The sequence below is a fragment of the Crocodylus porosus genome, unplaced genomic scaffold (assembly GCF_001723895.1).
Source record: "Crocodylus porosus isolate Cpor-Errol unplaced genomic scaffold, CroPor_comp1, whole genome shotgun sequence".
Taxonomy (NCBI): domain Eukaryota; kingdom Metazoa; phylum Chordata; order Crocodylia; family Crocodylidae; genus Crocodylus; species Crocodylus porosus.
This window is the reverse complement of record NW_017728925.1, coordinates 12,230,276-12,246,658: the sequence shown is the minus strand read 5'-3', so window position 1 is coordinate 12,246,658 and position 16,383 is coordinate 12,230,276. Positions and strand designations below refer to the sequence as shown.

The window sequence follows — 16,383 nt, the reverse complement described above, 5'->3', positions numbered from 1 at the left end:
TATTTGGGTTCTGGCAGGTACCAGGAAAGTCTTCCCTTGAGGCCTAGCTGAGCAGTTCTCGATTGGTTCATTAGGGGAGGCACGGTCTCGGCATCAGGGTACCAGCTTGGGACTAGAGACACCGGGGTTCAGTTCCTTGTTGCCACAAATTCTGCGACCTCAGCAAGTCGCGCAGGGCCTGATCCCATGCCATCTATTGTATGCGTCAGTCCAGTTCTGCCCAAGTTCCGGAAAAATCCTTAATTCAAACGGTGGGTGAACCCTTCTCACTGCTTGTGTTAACTTTGTCTGAGGCAAAGAAGAAATTGTATTGCAAAACTTGGATATATTACCAGATACATGACAAAGCAAGGTGGAATAGGATCACACTTGGATGCCAAATGCCATTTAGATGCCCAGTAGGTGGAATAGGATCTGTCCCCGATGAGCCTTAGTTGTCCTTGTGTAAGATGGGGTAATAGCACTGCCCCACATGGGTCCCACATTAAAGATGGAGTGGTATTCAGATACTACAGAGGTGAGGGTCACGTAAGTATATTGGCTGAGAGATGCATATTGACTACCTCATACTTGCATAGCACTGGCATTTATCTAAGTGTTGCTCAGAGCTGTGGTTCATATCCTTTGTGCCCTGTCACCTTATTTACAGAGAGAAGGTAATCCAAAATGGCACCAGACTTACTGCCTTGACTTCTCTTCCAGGGGGCCAGGGCCACACAGCTTCTGGCCATTTTGGTGCATAGACCTCAAGATGTATCAAACCACTGTGTGGTTCTCACTCCGTATTTCACCTTGCCTCTGACTTGTAGTTTCTTGAATGAGCCATAGAGGGGTGAGTTAACAATGCTGCCTTAATATCAACGCATTAAAAACGAGCATGATTTACATGAGATTCTTCTGCAGAAGAATCTCAGTGCTGCACGACCTATATCTGCAGGCAATTTCTTCATGTGTCCTTGAGAGAGGGCCACAACTGAGGCCACAGGAGGCAGCTGCTTAACGGTGCGCAAGATGCACGGTGCGGCGATGTGGGACAGGACGTGCAGAACTGTCATATCGTATAGGGGTGCAGGGGAGGAGCGTGCAGTCGCATCGAGGACACCAGGATAGCAGCACTGAGAGCTCCTGTGAAAGATGCTGCGGGCTCTCAAGTGACAACGGAGGCCTCAGCTCTTCATCTCAGGGGGGAGATTGCATTGCACGTCCATATGTTCATGCGTAGGAAGAACGGGCATGGCAGGGACGTGGACTCCAAGAGAGAGGCTCCTCTCTAGGACTTTTCCTCTTAGGTGACTGATTGCGCGTGTGCATGTGCAGAGGCATATATCCCATTCTCCAGTAATGTCTGGAGAACTATCCTGCCCTTCCCCCATGTTGTGCTGCTTTGGGTCAAACCTGTGCCAAAGGCTGGAGCTGTTCTGGCGTGGTGAGAGGGTGGCTGTAATGGTCACACTGGCCAGCTGAATGCAGACTACATGGCCTCGGTCCTCTTCTGCAACCTTAGCGTAACAGTCCTAGGGAGGGGTCTTGCTGCTCGTCTGAGCTACGTAGCGATCCCGGAGACAGCCAGGGGGGTCACATTGAGACACCCAACACCATGAGGGCGAGGGTGAGCGTGAGCTGTCTGGTGTCTCTGACAAACTCATCTGTCATGGCGTGAGGGCCGTTGTATGCGAGTCACAGCCAAAGAGGGAGAATTAAGGGAGAGCGAGCAATCAATACATTATTTAACAGCAGGAATGCAAATGACAAAAAATTAATGAAGCCCCCTCTCCCTTCCCCCAGCCCCGTCTTTGCAGTAAGATTGCTGACAAATTCTTTGGAAAATATCAAAACAGCCTCAGGGTAGAACCTGCCAGAGTGATGCACCATTATCTATTATTGATGGAAACCTTGACAAGTTCCCTTTAAAAAAAAGAGAGGGAGGGAGGGAGGGAGGGAGAGGGGGAAAATTGCATCTAATTTTTGTTTTAAAGCTGCAGTTGCTCTTTTTCTCTTCCCTGAGGGTGGACAACGTACGGAAGGGGCTGCCCGCAGATCTCCCCCGCACCCAAAGCCTGCCGCATGGGACGCTTTGACTGAGCTCAAGTGGATTTTCAAGGCATTCAGGCAAAATTGGCTGGTTAAAAGCATGGGCATCAAGGCAGGGAGGGAACATAAATATAGAAGATAGAATATTTGTGTCCCCCAAGCCCCTACGCAAACCCACGTAGGATCTTTCAGGGCTCGTTTTAGAAAGGAAATGGGGCAAATCTGCAAAAGGAGGACAGACGCGTTTGGGAGAAGCCATGCCTGGGGGAGCATGCGGAGGGGGGTGGGATCCTAGGGAAAAGCAGAAGGAAGCTGATGGTTAAAGCAGCCCAAATTGCAAAGCCTGGAGGACAGACTGGGGCTGGGCCAGGAGAAGAGCAAATTCCCATTAGGAAACGTGCAGAGAGAAACAATCCAACGAGCCCCTGAAGCATCGCGGAGCTGCTGCGGATCGGCACGGGAACGAGCGCAGAGCAACTATCACACGCGCTGACGAGTGACACGCTGCGGGGATTAATATTTTATAAATGTCATTGGCCTCCTGACAGGCTCCCGTATAATCTCATTCTTTAGCCCCTTTGCAGCAAACCGGCAGAGCCCTCCTAACGGACCAGAGGCAGGTGGAGCGGGTGGTCCGCGCTGTCCCAGTTATTCTGTCATCTGCAGCCAGAAGCTAACTGTCCTCCCGCCCACTGCCAGCCTCTCCTCCCCTCCCATGCAGGAAGACCTGTGGCGAGAGCAGCTGTCGGCACCCCTCCACAATCTCTCCTGTCACGGCACAAGTTCAGAGCCAGAGCCTGCTGCCACCCTGGCTGAAGTTGCTTGGATGCTGTGGCAGGACAAGCATCTTGCTGGCTTGGGTACATAGCACCCGCCTCCAGGCCCAGGCCTCCTCCGGAGGGGGCTGGGGCTGAGCCACTCTTTGTTCAGAAAGGGGCCAGCAGTCCCAGATTTGAAAGGGCTTTTCCTTTTTATTCCCCGCTTTGATAATTATGTACTAGTTGCTGGGGAAGAGGTCCCTCCAGAGAGGGAGTGGAGTTCAGCGGTAGGATGCCAGCGTAAGTCAGCAGAACTGAGCTCTTGTCTGAGTCATTTCACTGATACTTGTGATGCTGGACGAGTCGGTCCAGCTCCCTGTGTGGTAGCTTCCCTGAGAGATACGGGTATATATTCACTTGGAAATCTGGGCATGGAGGATGCTAGAGAAATGTTATTTAATATTGTTATAAAGTGTTGTCACATGTGGTTTAATTGTTGGGTTTGGGGTTCTCTTTTAGCGGTAGCCTCTCTGACACGGCGGCCTGATCTCTCAAGGGCACTGATGGAAGACGCTGGCAGCGCTGACATCCAGTTCACGGTTCTTATTACTGCTTCTGAGCCTTTGTTGGACACTAGGGCAGCTGCAGTTAGATAGTACGCAAATAGGAGCTGCCTGTCTAGTCCAGGGTCTTATCTCCAACAGTTCCCAGCCAGCGATAGAGGCTTTGACGGAGGTACGAAATTCCCAGGATGAACAGTACAGAATAACACGGTCATGGGAGAAATTCTTCCTAATGCCAGTCCACCAGCATTTGCTTTACACCTAAAACAAGAGTCAGCTCCGTGTTTCATGTAACGACAGAGGATATTCTGATTATATCTGTATGTGGCTGTTCCAGTTACGTCTGGTGGCAGTGAGTGCCATAGGTGGAGTATACTTGCGTACAGAAGGCATTTCCCTTCTCAGTTTATATGTAATACCTTTGCATTTCCCTGAATGTCCTTTGCTTTGGACATTTCTGTACCTGGGTCGTCTTTTTGTACTTCTCTATCTTGTCCACCTTGTTCTTCACCTCTCTCCTGTTCCCCCTCTTATTTATAAACTAAATAGTCCTATTCTTTTTAATCTCCCTTCATTGATGATGGACACTACTTGTTGCTGTTCTCCAGACGTCTCCCACTCCTGAGATGGGGGTCACTAGGACCATGTCTCCAGCTGAAGTATATAAATGCATGATACTTGAATCATTCCTTTTTGTGCCTGTCCCTACATGCCTCAAGACTTTTGGTGTGGAGCATTTTTTTTTAATCCAGGGGTGTCAAATTTATCCTGTGCCTTGGACTCGATCCAGATTGCGGGGCTTGTTGAAGGCCAGATCAAACCTAGAGAATGAGGAGGAGGTAACAAGGGAGGTAGGGACTCAGCAGTGGCAAAAGGCAAAGTAGCCATAGGGTGACTTCTGGCTCTTGCTTGCCTTCCTGCTGCTGACTGTGATGTCCACAAGATCCCAAGGGCTCTGGAGTCCAGCGGGCTGGATAGAGCAACTGCAGTGGATGGGTCTGTTCAATGGGCTGTATGTCTGACACCCCTGTTTTAAACCATGTCTGCCCACTCTATTGAGAGCTTCACCAAGCGGCCCACAGTGACACCCAGGTTTGCTTTCCAAGCGGTTATAAATCATTTGGCATCCATCATTGTGTTGGGAGTATTTTGAAGTTTCCTTTCTCTTGTGCATTGCTTTGTTGGCCCATAGCAAATGTCATCTGCCATCATGTTGACCTGATACTTCTCTTTGGAGGATCCCCGTGGAATGCCTTAGTCTTTGTTCACCAGATTAATTTTGTGTTACCCACTAAGTGCTCAGCTGAAGTAACCTCTGTCTTGGGCCCCCATGGTAGGTAGACATCACTATGGGGTTAGGGATTGACAGGGGTTTTTTTTAATTATATTTAACACGGTGAGGTGCTGTGAATGTTTTGGTGAGTTATACTCTCCTCATGCACAGTGCTAAGGACCTTCAGCTCCCAGCGACTTCCAGTTCTTAGCATCTTGGAGGGCTGGGCCCTTTATGAGGTGCTCCATCACTTGTCTCTTGGGTTGAGGCTGCTCCACCCTTGCCCAAGCCAAGAAGTAACAAGGCTGGGCCTAGCAGCAGTAAAGAGAAAACTGACTGAAAGAGCTAAAAATTGAAATGTGCAGATAGAGAAATGGGTGGAGTCAGAAGCTGGAAGGAGGCCCTCAGAGATGGATATGGAGGCCAACCTCTGGTCCTATGGGAGTTTTGCCACCAATTTCAGTGGAACATAGGGGGTGGCCTAGGGTTTTGTTGACTTCCATGGGTCCGGGGGGTGGAAGTGAAGGGGGTATTTTTTCACTCTGGGGTAGGGAGGAAATGCAAGTGTTTGTGCTGCTTTTGTATGGCTGGAGCACAGCTGTGGCACCATAGGGGCTGCAGTTGAAGGTGGGGGAAGGCACCCTGGATGATCCACTGAATCGGCACATCTCATGCATGTCCCAGCTGTGTGCTTTCCCCACCAGTGGTTTCTGATGTTGAGGGATGTTGGCCAGCTGGGACCATCCACCTGGAAAGGGGCTTCACCCACCCTCTCAACAGACTTGCTGCTCATGGGGCCTTCCCCAAGGGCAGACTAAATAATGAAGGGGAGAATTTGTCCAGCTGAACTTGTCCAGGGCACTGGACAAGAGGCACAAAGTTCAACTGGACAAATTCTGGAGTCCCCCTCTTAGCTCAGCAACAACTTAAACGTCCCGAGATGGATGGTGCCAGCTCCTCTGCCTTTCCTTTAGCAGGGAAGTGGCCAAGCTGTTGAGGCATCTTGCTACAGGTAAGACTCACAGACTTGTGCCAGAAGTGACCCCTCTTCTTTCCACCCTTAATGGGATCCACTGGTCATTTGGGCTGGGCTTCCCATTGACTCCAGGAATGGGCATCCTTTCAGCATCCCAGCCCAGGAGGCTGCCAGGCTGCTCCATCTCCCATCTTACTCTCCTGTAAATTCAGTCCGTAGATGAGACCCTGCAGCTTAGAAACTGCCCGGGGCACCCCCGGCCTCTGAAGTCATCCCCAGGCCGATAGTGAACCCCAGGGAAAAGCGAGCTGTATTCCTGAAGGGAAGCAAACGATGACATTGGTACCCCCATCCCACAGACAGTTTCTAAGGCAGGAGAGGAAGGAAATAATCCCCACACTTCCAGCTGGCCTCAGTGGGGACCCTTCAGTTATACAGATATAAATTTGACAGCAAGATTAACTTGTCATGGGGCTGAAGGCCAGCCCCAGGGCATCTGCAGGCGGGGAGAGAAAAGCCCCTGCAGTCACCTCGGTGCTGGAAATCCCTTGTCCATCCAAAGCATTGTTTTTGCTTTCCCATTGCCTGTCTGCTGAGGAAGGAAATCGTTGTTGACAAATGGACTTTATTGAGAGTTTATCTCCCTGCTGCTAACTTTGAGCAACAATCTAACATAAAATCCCAGCCAGAAACAGGAGGTCAGGTTAAAAAAGGGAAAGAAGAAAAACAAAAACAAAAAAGCAACAAAAAACCCCAGCCCACAGTAGACAAGCCATCACTGCTGGCTTGAAGAGGAGAAGCAGCACTCTGGGCTGAGAAATAATGGTTTGAAGTTTGCATCATTATCAGGGCTACGTGCCCCACATTTACAATGCTGTCTGAAAGGTATGCAAGCTGGAACCTGCTGGGGCTGCGGGGATCGGCTCGGGAGGCAGCCGCTCTTGTTGTCTGAAGGAACCGGCCTGCCGTTTGAAAGGACCAACCTGGGAGGCTGTTCTCAGGTATTTTAATGACTCGCCCTGTGTCCTTTTAATCAGGAACTTGGAGTAAAACCCACTCCCCTCCAGCCCCCGGCTGGGTCGACCACTATTACCGCCCCATAATTGAGATCGGGGAGAGGCTAAGGCCTTTCTGACCTAGCAGTGGTAAAAGTGCCATTTCACAGGGGGTGGACGGGGCCTGGAGAGCTTTGCTTTCCCGGGGTTAGTGGGTTTTTTTGTTGTTGTTTTTTTTTATTGAACGTGATTATCCTCCGTGAACAAATGCGGCTCTCCTCTCCCTTGGTTTTTCATTCTCTGGGTTGGTGCCACTCATTATTCAGTGCGAGTGCTGCATTTCTTAAGGCTCAGTCCTTTTTCCTCTTGGCGTCTTCAGGGTTCACTGCATCTCAGTTGTGACCTGCAGGTAGCCCCTTTTATTCAATCCTGGCATCCCCCTCCAGCCCTGCCCTTCCCAGATCAATTCTGCCTTGCAGTGTCCCCTGTTATTTCACGCCTGAGCCCCCCACAACCCCGTCAGTGCATCTGTCCTCTCTCCCCCTCCTCCTCCAGGTCTGTGTCTCTGCAGCTGTCAATTGCTCCAACCCACGTGGTGCTTCTGTAATGTGGGCAGATGACATTTTGGCTTTGGAACAAGCTCTCCCCACCTGGGATTGGCAGAGGGAGGAAATCAGAGAGCAGCGCTGTCATGTCTGATAACATTTCGCTCTGGGTGACCTCTGTTTCCATAACACGATTTTTATTATTTGACTTTGGAATATTGATTTTGATTTCCTTTTTGTTTTGGTTTGGTTTCATTTGTTTCTGCAGAGAGAGACCAGGGTCACCTTCATCTTCTCTCTGCTGTGTACAAGGGGTCTCATGACCCTAGGAAGTGACCCAAAAGAGAAAGCTGGGCTCTTGGTGAGCCCCAGGCTATGAAGGAGACACTTGTATTAGGTTGGTTGTGTATGTGAATACACGTGTAGCGTTGTTCTACAGAAAGTGCCTTGCCATCATCCAAGACGCTCCCTCGGACTTGCAGGTAGTGGCAAGATGGCTTCAGTTCCACTTCTGGAGCAGGGGGGGAAGCTAGTAGCCAACGGGGGACCAACGCAGGCCAGCTAGTAGCCAAAGGGGACCAACGTGAGAATAGAGTGAGAAATGCATGCTGTCCTGAGGCTTCTGCCTCCTGGTCATACATACTACTCTTGGCTACACAGCTCCCCCTGCAATCACCAGAGAGGCAGCACAGCCTCCTGACTACTAATGACATCTGGGGTCACCCAAACTTTGGGTTTTTTGATATAACTCCCCTGCACTCTAGTCTCTCTCGGTCCATTTGGTCTGGGCAGGCTGGGTGTTGGCAGAGAAGTCAGGATTAAATGCCTCTAAGTGCCACCAAGACATACACATTTATACAAGGAAGAGCAAAGCCCCGTTTCTCATTCAGTCCAGGCAGGCCAAACGTGTGCTGACCTGTTTTAGCACTGAGCTCTTTCCTCAGCCCCAACTCTGGCTGTGCGGAGGATGTGTACCCAGCTTGCACTTTACCCCCAACTTTTGTACCAGGAAGAACCCAAGTAAAAAAATGTCCCTTGCTTCCCAGAAGGTGACCAGGGAGCTATAGGTTAAACATGGGCTCGAGCTACATTGTTCCATAGCAGATCTGGGCCCAGATCTAATTCCAGGTGACTTGACTCCAGGGTTTTCATCCAGGCATTGCCCACTCCACCCCACCTACCCTGGAGCAGCATTCTTTGTGGCTGATGTTGTAATATTATCCAGACTGCTTCAAAAATCCAGCCACCGTGACTGTGCCGATGACCTCTGCAATGCAGAGTTCCTCGGACTGACGTGTGCCAACCTCCAGGGATGGACTTGGCGCCATCTGTGTCCCAGGAAAAGTGTGCTTGGAATTTACAAGTCAAAGGAACTGCCGAGATGTACAGACTCCCCATGGATCTGAAAAGCAAGCTGGGCTACTTCCGCCTTTATTTCTCACCAGTAATAGAGATTGCACAACCAGAGCCCAACTGACAGCGCTCTGGGCAGAGCAGACTCCACTGCACTCACTTGTAGCTGGGTTGGTTCTCTTGGGTTTGGAGGAATTGGGGCCGGGTTTGGGCAGTGGAGAGTCAGCAGCTGTGACACCTGAAGATGCTTAGTAAGGGCCTTTATTGAATAAGCTTCCACTATATCAATCCGTTACAAGAGGGCAAACTGTCAATGTAAGGCTCGGTTGTGCTGTGCTGCAGAAAGGATGGAGGCTGCTCACGTTTGGGTTGCGGTGGGAATGCTGACTAAAGTCCTCTGGGGTGTGGTCTTGCTGTGAAGACAGGGGTCATTAATCTTCCACTTGCGTGGTTGTGGGGAGGTTTTAAATTTATTTCATGGGACTTCCCAGAGTGATTCTTCCACTCCAGGAAATAGTCCCCGGTGCAGGGGGAGATCAAACCGAAAGGAATATTACACAAAGCCCCTGCCTGAGTTCTTTTGAGTTTACACTGGTTCATCAGCCGATGCTAATCTTCTTTCTAATAATCCCTGGATTCGCTGGGGGCTTCTTTTGGATTTGTTGGGGCCTCCTTCCCTTCCTCTCATCCCCTTGAGCCCCAGCTCCTCTTTCTTAAGCAGTTGGAAACTGCTTTCTGTTTGCTCTCTTTTCCAAAGAGAGAGAGATGAGATCTTGAATTTCAAGTTCAGGCTTCAGTTATGTGGCAGCAAGCTGAGTTTGTTCTTCCTGGGAAACCTGCTGTGGGATGCCCTGTTTCCTGGGGATAAGCAGAGCAGAGTTTCCTGTTGATGTGCCCTGAAGTGTAGAGGTTCTTTGCTGCTGGGGAAAACTGCAAAGCTGCTAGAGAAACCTTTGCGGGGGAGACTGAAACCGGGATCTCAGCGTCCGCTACCAGATTCTTCTCATTGCTCTTCCGATCAACTGTGCGTTCCCAGAGCTCTCTGGAGTCTTATCTATTTAAAGCCCAGCTCTTCTCTGAAAAGTGACCGGAAAATGTCACCCCAGGGCTCCGTCTTGTATTTAAAAATCCAGCATGCTTAGTTTTCCAGTGAAAGAGCCGGAGCTCCAATCCTTCTGCCCTACAAATTCAGCTCGGAAGCTGACAGGTCAACAGGGTCCCATCCTGCTCTCGATATGGGGCAGAGCAATTCTGCCCTCAGCCCTTGTGACCGGTGTGCAGGGATCACAGGGGTATGTCTGTTCTGGCTGGCAGCCTGCATTTGGAACTGGGTTTAGGCTTGTGTTGCTTTTATGCAAGCCAGAACTGGGGCAAAGCGACAGGGTGCACGGGAGGAAAACAACGTGCTTTTCAACCACCAAAAAACCCTGCCAAGATGACTCCACGCACTTGGAATGAGCAAGCCTCTGGAACGCCCTTCGCTTTTAAGAGGAGACGTGTTAGCTCAAAGTCAGGATTAGAGAGCGAAACGGAGGTGGGAGCAGCGTGGTGCTTCTGCACGCAGCGACGTGAATGTGGGCTCACTTCTACCCCCTTCTCTGTGAAGCCCCCGGACAGAAGCGCGTTGGCTGGAGGAGCGGTTTGGTGCGGGTTTTAGCACGGATGTGGCAGACTGTGCTGCCCTCTAGAGGCAAAACCTTCACTGTACCCGCAAAAATGGCCTTTATTAAGCACCATTATGGGACTCACTAGGGTCTGGTTACTTGGGGAAAATTCCCGCTGATTTTACGATGAAGTAGGCCAAGTAAAGGACTATGGGATTGGGTCGTGTGTTGGAAAAATAGCACACTCTATTCTCCTTCAAGGGCCTATAGCGGGGCATCAAGTAGAGGCAGCATAGTCTACATCAGCGTTTCTCAACCTGTGGGTTGCATATGAAAGGGTCACAAACAAACTTTAAAAATGGATTTTCCTACAAAGGTGAAAAATGTAGGAAACCTTGGCTTTTTCCTCATCGGCTGGCAGAGCTCCAGCTTGCAAGGTGCTGCTTGGGGGCCTCCTGACCCACAGATACCCCACCCTGCCCTTACGCCCACCCCTGGCCCCCACACTGCGGGGCTGAAGCCTGGGAGCGGGGGGCAGTGTGTCAGGAGTGAGGGACACTGGGTCAGGACTAGTCATCAATGTTTACAAATGGGTCCAGATGCAAAAAAGGTTGAGAACCATTGGTCTACGGCAGTGGTTCTCAACCTTTTTTGTACCAGGAACCATTTCGGAGATTTCATAGCATTAGGGCTGGAAGGGACCTTGCAAGATCATCAGGTCCAGCCCCCTTGCCTAAACGCAGGAAGTCAGCTGGGGTCAGAGCCAGCCAGGCGTTTCCTGAACGTGTCCAGAGTAAGTGCTTGCACCACGTCTGGGGGGAGTCTATTCCAGACTCTGGAGACTCGGACGGTAAAGACGTTTTTCCTTATGTCTAGTTTAAAACCATCTTCTAGCAGTTTGTGACCCTTGGACCTTGTTTTCCCTTGGGGTGCCCTGGTGAACAGATGTTTTCCCAGGTCCTCATGCACACCCCTGATGTACTTATAGGCTGCCACCAAGTGCCCCCTGAGCTTGCACTTCTCCAGGCTGAAGAGCCCCATGCCTCTCAGCCTGTCCGCGTAAGGCCTGTTCTCCTGACCTCTAACCGTGTGCGTGACTGTCCTCTGGACTCTTTGTAAACATTGATGGCCAGTCCTGACCCAGTAAATAGTTTAAGTACAAAATAGCCCCTGATCCTGCCAGTGCCCCTCGCTCCTGACCCACTGCCCCCAGGCCCCCAGTATGTGGTGCAGGGGTGGGTGTGTGGGGCACAGAGGCCCCAAGCAGCCCCTTGCAGGATGGAGCTCTGCCAGCCTGCAAGGGAAAAGCCACTGTTTCCCACATTTTTCTCCTTTAAAAGAGAATCCATTTTTAAAGTTTGTTGATCCAGTTTTAAAGTGTGTTTGCGACCCTTTCAGGTATTCTTGTGACCCACATACGGACTGCAACCCACAGGTTGAGAAATGCTGGTGTACAGCACAGTGAGTTAGCTACAGTGAGATTCAGGAGAGGGAAGGTCTGACTCTGGCTCTACCAAATAGCTGCTTTGCACCCTTTTTTTGGTGTTGTTGCAAAAGTCCCTTGTCTTCTCTGGGTTGCTTTCTGCCTCGACTGTAAGCTCTTCAGGGCAAGGACAGTCTGTCACTGTTTGTAGAAGAGCTGGGCTAGCAGGGCCAGCGCTTTCCACTAGTAACAACTCAGTAAAGGAGTGTTGCTGGAGCTGCACAGCTGACTGCTTCAAAGTGATAAAATGCCAATGTTGAGGTTATCCCTGTACCCTGAATTTGCCCCCACCCTTACTCATCTGTGATACAGACTTTAATGTGATCACATGCTATCTTTTTCCATGGGACTAGCACAGAACCTTGTGTCCTTGCCTACTCCCACCATTTCCCTTCTGCTCCTATCTCCCCTCCTACATCTTGTCCTTGTTCCTTCCCAGTTCATAGCCACTGTTCCTTGCCTGGTAAATGGCCTTTATCCCCTTACACCTACCCTGGTTCTTATCCTCCCCACCTCCATGTTAAAACTGTGCAACGCCCCTGGACTCAGAGGAGCTGTGCTGACTCGTATTGGATGAACATCCTGAGACGTCCTCAGCTAATGTCGTTTATCCATTTCTTACTGGCTGGGAATCTTCATCCCTTGTCCTGAGCTACTGAGCAGGGTACAGTCAGGAGGACGGATTATGCCAATCGGGTGTCATTGGGCTCTTGGATGCATAGGCACGCTGTCAGGTCTTTGTACAGAGCAGTTTGTTCCTACAGAAGCTGTGATTACAGCAACCAGTAGTAACCAGTCTTTCTCTGTAAATCCTGCTGGCCCCCTCTTTGTGGTTGTCCTTGTTCCTGTAAGCACTCCGGTGGGAGTCCTTGCTTCTGCAAAACAACCTTAAAACACTGAGAACGTCTTGCCAGTGGCTACCTAAATCCTTATGGGATTATATTTGACTACACTGTTCTAGTTGCACCCTAACGTGCCTGCCGTGGCCAATTTGAGCTGCTGTATTCAGCCGTAAGCCCTCACTGCCCTTTCCGCAGCCGATGACAGGATGTTCTCAAAACATTGCACCAGGCGCCAGGAGAGACAGCATTATCCCAGAACGCACAACAGAGAAGAGAAGACAAAGACTGCTTGTATGGGATTAGAATAAACCCCCCCAAAAAAATCCCACACCTGCATACACTGAATGCTCACAAGAGGGCAGGAGCACTCTTTCGGCTTCTGGCCTCTCAGTGCTTTGGTATTTCTTGCACAATTTCCTCTGTCTGGTAGGTCAGATGTAACGATCAGCAAATCATTTCAGGAAATGACCTTGTCAGGTTACAGTTGATTATCTATTAACCTTCTGCAGTGGCTGTCATTACAGATAGACAAGTGTGTAGCAGAATCAATTGGGGTGGCTGGTTCAGGATGGTTGATGAGAGCTGGCAAAGTGTCCTCAAATGTTTGGCTCCTGTGTACTTCTCCCAGTGATAAAGGGATCTCCAGAGAGAAATCCTCTCCTCTCCCAGGCTGTTTAAAATTGATGCTGTCAGTCCCCCGTGCAAGGCTAATTGAAAACTTTGCCGCTGCGCTGTTTGGGAGAGTAGTGGGTCACTGCTTGAAAAAGCAGCATGTGAAAACCCCCCGAGTGAACTCCAGCATCACCCCAACAGTGTCAGGTCTTGGCAGGACCTATCACCCTCATGATTTCTTGCCCCACATTTACAACTGAAGCTTCCCTGCAGACTGCCTTTCCACCCCTTGCTCTCGTGGCATGTCTTAGTTGAAGAAAAGCCCTGCTATGTACTTGTAAAGCCCCGGTTCTCCCCTGCCCCCTGAGACTGAGACACTCCGTCTATAACAGAAGGTTTATTCAGTGCCAAGAAGTTCAGTGTGACCTACTCAACAGGATATTTGGAAATGCAAAGTTTTGCACAGTGCAACTCCTGAGAGTTGCATTCTGCCCGGTGTGTACCACACCGCGTGAAGAATTGGTCTTTTTAAATCCAGAAGCTTAGTGAAAAACAAACACCCTTGCTTAGTAACTGCTCTGTTCCCGTTTTATACCCCCCACTGCCTCTTTTCCTTTGCCTGACTGAAAAGGGGACTGTGTAGGATTAGTACCTTTTTACTTAATAGGCTGCTTCCTGTGTACGTATAGTATTTACAGAAATTAGATGTGCTCATGTCACTGACTCTAATACGTGTTGAATAACTTTTATTCCTGTTCCCTGTAGAATCAGTGCCATTCAGTACAGCTGAAGGGAGGAAACCAAAAAAAAGTCTCTCCCAGGCTGGCAGGTCTAGGGATGTTCCTGGCAGGGGACCCCACCACAGATTGGGAGGCTGTGGACAGCTAATTCTTTATGGCAGCGGCTCCCAACTCGGACTTTATGGCATTTATTATCTTTCCTGAGTTGTGCAGGTCTGGTGGGAGGGGATCCCAGGACCTGAGAGAGGATCTGCTATCAAACCAGAAGGAAACTTGCCAGTCGTTGCCTGCCTTTTGTTATTAGGCAGTGTAACTGCACTATAACTTCATCAAAGTCCATGGGGACCTTCTGTTTTTTACACCAGCATAAATGAATAGAGAGTCTGTCCTACAGTCCTTGTTTTCTTCAGCTATAGTTTTTGGTGTTTTTTTGTTTTTTTTTTAAAGATGTGCTTGGAAACTGAGTCTCATGTTGGAGCAGGAGAGTGTGACAGGGAATGAAAGCTATATCCACTTCACTGCTGGGCTTTTTCACAGAACGCCCCATGAGCGCAGCAGCATTAGAAATGCATGCAATTCAGCCACCTGGTCACTATTGGAAAGCAGCAGAGCCAGGGACTTGGTGGGCCACTTTTAAGTTGTGTGAAATTTGAGGCCTAAAAAAAGCATGTCACTTTAAAAAACATAAAAGGCCTAAAAATGCCTGATCTGACCTGAGTAGGTAGCTCAACCTACTGGGTAAAATCCCCAGCAAATGGAAGTGTGAAGTTTATATCTTTTGAAACGCACAGAAAAGTTTGTCTTCAGCTAAGAAACATGAATCCTACAGCACAGCGGTGCTCTCACGCTGAATCATCCGTGTCTACGGGCTGTGTCATTCCATTTACTTCCACGAGAGGATGCTAGAGCTTCTCTCTTGCATTTCAATCCTTGGGATTTACCGATGTCACTGGTTCCTGAGTGCAAACGAAAAGGAGTGCATGCAGGCTAATATTTGGTGTAGGAATACTTAAGCACTCGAACACAGATGCGTGTTCGGGCAAGTTATTTTTCTGTTGCTCTTGCAGATCCTAGTTCCAGCGGTTGGATCTTATTACTCAAGAATAAAAAAAGGACAGTTTCTGATCTCATGTATTAAACTGTCCCTTTTTCTTCATGATTCTGATCTCTTGTACAGTGGGAGTCCAGCTGAGCTCCAAGGGACTTTATTGAGCTACCCTTGACCTACACTAACATAGCTGGGAAGATAATACAAGTGCCCAATCTAGGCTCAAAATAGATGGGAACTTGTCTAAGCTAAGGCCCTGTTCCTGCTTCCATTGCAGTGAACTGGGCGTTTGTGTGACGTCTTCTATAAGAATAGGATCCAGACTGAACAGGGAACGGTGCTCAGCACTGGGCATCTCCTCTGCATTGGTGAACTCCTTCCCCTTACCCTGTTGAGGTAGGACCCGGTTCCACTCCTGAAGTTTATCTGGGCAGGGAAGCTATGGCAGGCCACTAAAGTGTGATAACTACGTGCTCGAGTTAAAGCACAGTGGTGAAGCTGTCCTTCAGAAGCCTTTAATGTGCTGCTGTGGAATGAGGATATCTGCGCAGGGGCTTAAAAGCCTGTAATTTATGGGCCTCATTGTCTCACCTTAAATTGATTAGTCTTAAGGTTTCCAAGTGATTCCATCAAGACCTTGGCTCCACCCATGAAAAGCTGTGGTACTAAATGGGATTATTCTCCATTCATTGACTGGAGGCAGCCAGCATAGGAGAGCTAGTCACAGCCACTCCTTGCTACCATGGATGCTTACTACAGAGTAAAATCCAGGATTATCCTTGCCTTGTTCTGGAGGGATGTGCACTGTCCCTGTCATGCACAGACAAGAATTTGCATCTTGCAATGCCTCCCTAGGGTTCAGTGTTTCTGGGGCCGGAGATCCGCGCCCTCCTGCTGGATCCGGAGCCTCCTGCCTTTGCCCTTTCCCCCCCGCAGCTGCTCCTGAAAGGCCCTTTTTCAATAAGGTTCTGACCCTCCTGCAACATGCAAAGCCGGTTCGACCTAATGGGTCAGCAACCCAACGGCACAAAGATGCGGCCTTCGCGACCACCTCAGCCCACGGACGGGCTGCGCGGGGCACTGAAGAATGTCTCGGCACGCGACTACTCGTGCTCCTGCAGCGCAGGGCCCTTGCGGGTTTCGAGGCGTCCCAGGCCACGTTGCCTCCTTCCCTCCCGTGGGCCCAGCCGGCGGGTCTGCGATCAGCTACGAGGCTGGGGGACCGCTTCAGCGAGGAAGACGACCACGGAGCTGAAGGAGATGAGGCGTGTTATAATCGGGTGGCGCACGGGGCCTAACCAAACCCGACTCGATGCCCCAGCGCAGCAGCATCCCTGCCCCGGGGCTGCCAGGGTGAGGGTCTGGGGCGCCTGCCCTCGCCCCCGGCTCCCGCTGGGACTCATTTCAGAGGCGAGGCCCCCTGTGTCGACTCGAGGCCCTTGGGTTGCCACGGGGACCCGGGTGCAGACTCAGAGGGCGCTTGGAGGAGCCCCTCGGGAGGGATGCGAGGACATCGCTGCCCCGCACCGGAGCAAGGCCGCCGGACGCTCTGGCCGGCCC

General features: G+C 50.3%; 1 long non-coding RNA gene across 1 annotated transcript; it reads right to left on the bottom strand.

The window, feature by feature from the left end:
• Positions 1–12,911: 12,911 nt before the first annotated feature.
• Positions 12,912–15,546, bottom strand: LOC109314160. Its single transcript, XR_002102230.1, has 3 exons — positions 15,415–15,546; positions 14,663–14,731; positions 12,912–13,180 (listed from the first exon to the last, which is right to left on the bottom strand). It is a non-coding gene; the product is annotated as an uncharacterized LOC109314160 (long non-coding RNA).
• Positions 15,547–16,383: the final 837 nt, after the last annotated feature.